Source organism: Paralichthys olivaceus, chromosome 10 (assembly GCF_024713975.1).
Source record: "Paralichthys olivaceus isolate ysfri-2021 chromosome 10, ASM2471397v2, whole genome shotgun sequence".
NCBI lineage: Eukaryota > Metazoa > Chordata > Actinopteri > Pleuronectiformes > Paralichthyidae > Paralichthys > Paralichthys olivaceus.
The window spans coordinates 24,618,239-24,623,923 of NC_091102.1; the positions used below are offsets into that span (position 1 = coordinate 24,618,239).

Consider the following 5,685-nt stretch of genomic DNA (forward strand, 5'->3'; position numbering starts at 1 on the left):
TTGACGACATTCCCATGAGCTGATCTTTAGATATCAATTTAAGGAAAAATATTTACATACTTTGTGAGAACACTGTGACATTTGGCTACCAAAATGAAACCCAAATTCATGTGAATGTTTGTGGCAAATGTGAAAGAATTCCCTGAAGGCATTTCGGATATATCACATATACAAGGCAAGAAGTGTGCTTTGTGAGGTCCTAGTGACCTTGCCATTTGATCTTTGACAACTGAATTCTATTCAAGTCATCATTGAGTCCAAATGAATGTTTGTGCCACATGTAATTATATTTCCTTTGGACAATCTTGATAAATTATATTCAAAACAATGCAAAGCCATGTGAGCTTGACTTTTTGACCTTTGACTAACATAACGTAGTTGTTCATGAGATATTGCATTCACATGAATGGGACTGACAGATGGATGGACAACTTGAAAACATAATGCCTCTGGCCATACTGAATGTGCAAATGGTAAATTCAATTCAATTCAATTCAATTTTATTTATATAGCGCCAAGTCATAATTTACATTATCTCAAGGCACTTTACATTTAAAGGTCAAGACCTTAAAACAATATTAACATAGAGAAACCCAACAGTTCCCACAATGAGCAAGCACAGGCGACTGTGGAGAGGAAAAACTCCCTCATTAACAGGGAGAAACCTCTGGCAGAACCAGGCTCAATGTGGGCGGTCATCTGCCTCGACCGGTTGGGGTGAGGAAAGAAAAGTAAGGGGGGAGGAAAGGAGAGATGGTTGGAAAGCGGGGGAGAGAAGAGAGAGATGAGGTGGAGAGAGAGAGACCAGTAACAATTTGGCACCATCAAAATCAAGACTAACCATAACAATAACAATGTATAGATCTACAACATGACTAGATATATTAATGAATTGCTGAGTTATTGTAATAAATGAAGACAATGGTGATGGTGGTCGTTGTTGTCCTGTAGTCCCGGTGCCGGAGTTATCTGAAACGAGATAGAGAGAAGAGCCAGAGGGACTATGGGAGGACAAAGTGACACTTTGACATGATGACATGTTAAAACTAATAAATAAATAAATAAACAGGTGTGGGGGGCAGAGAGACAGAGGGAAGTGAAGAAGTGCTCAGTGCATGATGGGAGTTCCCCCAGCAGTCTAAACCTATAGCAGCACAACTAAAGGATGGTTCAGGACTCACCTGATCCAGCCCTAACTATAGGCTTTGTCAAAGAGGAAGGTTTTTAGTTTTACTTTAAATGCTGAGACAGTGTCTGCCTCCCGAACCCAGAGTGGGAGCTGGTTCCACAGGAGAGGAGCCTGATATCTAAATGTTCTACCTCCTGCTCTACTCTTACAGACTCTTGGAACCACTAGAGAGCCTGTGTTTTGGGAACGAAGTGATCTACTTGGATAATAAGGTGTTATCAGCTCTTTGATATATGAGGGGGCGTGATTGTTGAGGGCTTGAAAAGTGAGGAGCAGGATCTTGAATTCTATTCTAAATTTTACCGGGAGCCAATGTAAGGAAGCTAAGACAGGAGTGATATGATCTCTCCTTCTAGTTCCTGTCAGCACTCGTGCTGCAGCATTTTGGACCAACTGGAGACTTTTAACAGTCTTCATGGAGCATCCTGCTAATAGAGAGTTGCAGTAATCTAATCTAGAGGTTACAAACGCGTGGACTAGTTTTTCAGCATCCTGCTTAGACAGGATGTTTCTAATTTTGTTAATATTGCGCAGATGGAAGAAAGCCGTCCTAGACACTAGTTTAATATGGGGTCAAATGACATGTCTTGGTCGAACAACACTCCAAGGTTCCTCACAGTGGAGCTGGAAGCCAGACTGACACCATCCAAAGTGACTATCTGGTCAGACAGTGTTTGTCTGAGATGTTTAGGGCCAATTACAACAACCTCAGTTTTGTCTGAGTTTAAAAGTAGAAAATTTTGGGTCATCCACGCCTTGATATCTTTGAGACATTCCTGAAGTTGAACTAGGCGATTAGATTCATCATGCTTCATGGAAATATACAATTGGGTGTCATCTGCATAGCAGTGGAATTGTATGTGGTGCTGTCTGATAATGTTGCCTAAGGAGAGCATATATAAGGTGAACAGTATTGGTCCAAGGACAGAACCTTGTGGAACTCCATGATTAACTTGCATGTGCATGGAGGAGTCATTGTTAACATTAACAAATTGGAATCTATCTGATAAATATGATTTAAACCAGTGTAGTGCTGTTCCTTTAATTCCTATATGTTGTTCTAATCTCTGTAGCAGAATCTTATGATCTATTGTGTCGAAGGCTGCATTAAGGTCCAACAAGACGAGGACAGAGACAAGTCCATCATCTGATGCCATAAGAAGGTCATTAGTGACTTTCAATAGTGCTGTTTCTGTGCTGTGATAGGTTCTAAATCCTGACTGAAATTTTTCCAATAAACCGTTACTATCCAAGTAACCACACAGCTGGTTAGCAACGGCTTTTTCTAGGATTTTGGAAATGAAGGGCAGGTTGGATATGGGTCTATAGTTAGCTAAAACCTCTGGATCAAGCGTAGGCTTTTTAAGCAGAGGTTTAATAACGGCTACCTTAAAAGCCTGTGGTACGTAGCCGGTTAGCAAAGACATATTAATCTGATTTAAAATGGAACTGTCAATTAGGGGGAGGACTTCTTTAAAAAGTCTAGTTGGAACAGAGTCCAGCTGACAAGTAGTTGGTTTAGATGATGAAACTAACGAGGTCAGTTCAGGAAGATCAATAGAGTAAAATTTGTTTAGACATAAATCTGGTGCTACGGTTTCAGGACCAGACAATGTATCCGTGTTATTCACTGGGAGGTGGTGGTGGATTTTATCCCTGATGGTTGTAATTTTATTAGCGAAGAAGCTCATGAAGTCATTGCTTCTCAGATCTAGAGGAATAGATGGGTCAGTAGAGGTGTGACTTTCTGTCAGCCTGGCTACAGTGCTGAAGAGGAACCTGGGGTTGTTCCTATTTTCTTCTATTAGTAATGAATAATAAGAGGTTTGGGCATTTCTAAGTGCTTTTTTGTAATTTATAAGGCTATTCTTCCAGGCTAGGTGGAAGTCTTGGCGATTGGTGGAACGCCACTTCCTTTCTAGCTTCCGCGATGTCTGTTTTAGAACGCGCGTTTGGGAATTATACCACGGAGCTAATCTCCTCTGATTTACTTTCTTCTTTTTTAATGGGGTGACAGCTTCAAGTGCTGTTTTTAGTGAGGCTGCAGTACTATTTACAAAGTTATCAACTAGTGTGGGAGTAAGGTTTTGATAATCTTCTTGTATTGTACTGACACATGGCTGAGAGGGAAGGGAAGTGAGAAGGGGAGCAGTTGTTTAAATTTGTGAACAGTTTTGTCAGATAAACATCGACTGTAATAGACTTTCCGTCCAGAATTGACGTAATTAACAATTCAGAATTCAAATGTAAGTAAAAAATGGTCAGACAGAAGCGGGTTCTGTTGGAATATTGTTATATTTTCTATGTCAATGCCATATGTCAGGACAAGATCAAGAGTGTGATTCAGGCAGTGGGTCGGTTGATTCACATGTTGAGTGAAACCAATCGAGTCTATTATTGATTTAAATGCTGAACTAAGGCTGTCATTGGCAACATCTACATGAATATTGAAATCACCGGCTATAATGATTTGATCTGTTTTAAGAACTAGTTCTGATAAAAATTCAGAGAATTCAGATAAAGAAATAAATATAGCAATACATGATAAATAATTTCTTCCATGTTCTTTTATTTTACATGGATGGTTTCTTGACAAAACAAGCCAACTCTATAAATGTGAACTGAGTGTCAGAAATTAACACGACATTCATAGCATCTGCAAACAATTTTTCCCCACAAATTTCTGTAACTTTCTGAGAATCTACATCACAGTATATTGTAGAATATCATGTGTTTCAATACTCACCTTATTGATGGAACCTCAGTGATGTCTACTGTCCCTGGCTCAGACACTCTCTCAAGCATCTACGGTACATGTCAAGACAGGTAATGGTAGCATTAAATAACATTAGATAACTACAATTCAGTTGAACTATTATAGTTTCAGATATTAACCATTTAATTCCGAGTTCAGTCAGGAACCCTTTGTTATGATTTACCCATTTGTTGCCAATGGGGACACAGTTATGATTGGCGCTGAAGGCTCCATTCTTTGGATGTTCCCTGGTTAGCTGAGCAGCGTGCTAAGTTAAGACAGGGAACATATGCAGAACCCCCCAGTGGGCGTAGCAGGCAAGGTACTTTGGTTAAGATAATTTACCACAACCGTGTTTGTACTCTCTGCTGCGGCGGCAATTTCTGTGAAACAAGCACAAAGTCAAACACTTCTTTCTATAAGTTTAATTCAGCATCTGCAGATGGACTCATTAGTACACATCACCTGATTGACATGCACAAATGAGCAAAGAACATAGGATAATCTGTGTTCTTATAACTCACAGCCCCCTCCCACTAAGCATGCAAAGGTATATATTACCCTTCTGTAGTTTCACTCACTGGAGGAGACATCCTGTCCTTTTGTTTACATGTTCTGTGGATGACCCCCCCTGTGAGAACCCAGTTGTTTGATCCCAATCAGAGATACTAAAAGATACCATAAAGTTGTGGTTTCTCAAGGCCATAAAACTCAAGTCTCTTAAGCCACCATACATACAAAAATGTAACATTTCCATTACAGTGCTAAAAGTGTTAGAGCTGAGCAGGGATCAGTGAGGATGAGGTCGTATTTAAAGAGACCAATTTGGTGAGAGAATGGGCTGTGATTGGTGGGTGACTGACGAGTACCCATAAACCTATCGGTAGCTGAGCACATGACTCTGTGTCCTGCATGAACTAACACAATGCTTCATTAGTCACAATTCAAGTTCAGGATTTCTACGATGACATTCTCACTTTAAACTTAATTTAAAGTATCTTGAATTGAGGCAAATTAAAGCTGACCTTGAATTATGATCAGTCACAATCAAATTGTCATATATCAAAAATCATAAACAGGATTTATTTTCATAATTAATTATGGATAAAATTACAAGGTATGTTGCAGAAATCTGAAATGGATATATATATCATTGAGCATTGTACAAGTTACATTGTACAAGTACATGTTCTACTGAATAAGGGATCAGCCACTTGCTATCTGTAATACAAACAGCCATCATCAGGAACATCAGAGAGATCATAGTTAATAATCATCCCAAGGCATGGAGGAGACTGACTGTCACAGAGTCATCAGCAAATTTGAAAAGTAATCTGTTGTCATGCCAGCTGCGGCAGTCATCAGTATACACATTATAGAGGGGAGGTGAAAGGACACAGGAGGAGACCCTGTGGATGATGACAATGTGTCTTACATGCATTACTTTCTGTGTCAGTTGTCAGTTGCAGCTCGAGGCATGTATCCAAAATTATCTTTTCCAGGCACTATACTGATACTGTAGTCACTACAAGTTACGCACGTTCCATTTTGCCTGGGGGACATTTAAAACAAACCAGTCTACAACACAATAAAAATCACATGAAAATCAACCCCCCTCCTCATCTTTTCATATTTTTTTACTCCTCAATTTTTTAATGTGGATTTAGAATTTGATACTGAGCATAGCCGTGAATTGCCCCCCCAAATAGAAATGGTACAAGTTGTCAAATAAATGTTATCT

General features: G+C 39.5%; 1 long non-coding RNA gene across 1 annotated transcript; it reads right to left on the reverse strand.

The window, feature by feature from the left end:
• Positions 1 to 478: 478 nt before the first annotated feature.
• LOC138411938 (uncharacterized) lies at positions 479 to 4,324 on the reverse strand. The gene is made up of 3 exons (XR_011244430.1): positions 4,129 to 4,324; positions 3,936 to 3,994; positions 479 to 969 (listed from the first exon to the last, which is right to left on the reverse strand). It is a non-coding gene; the product is annotated as an uncharacterized lncRNA (long non-coding RNA).
• Between the last annotated feature and the right edge of the window lie 1,361 nt (positions 4,325 to 5,685).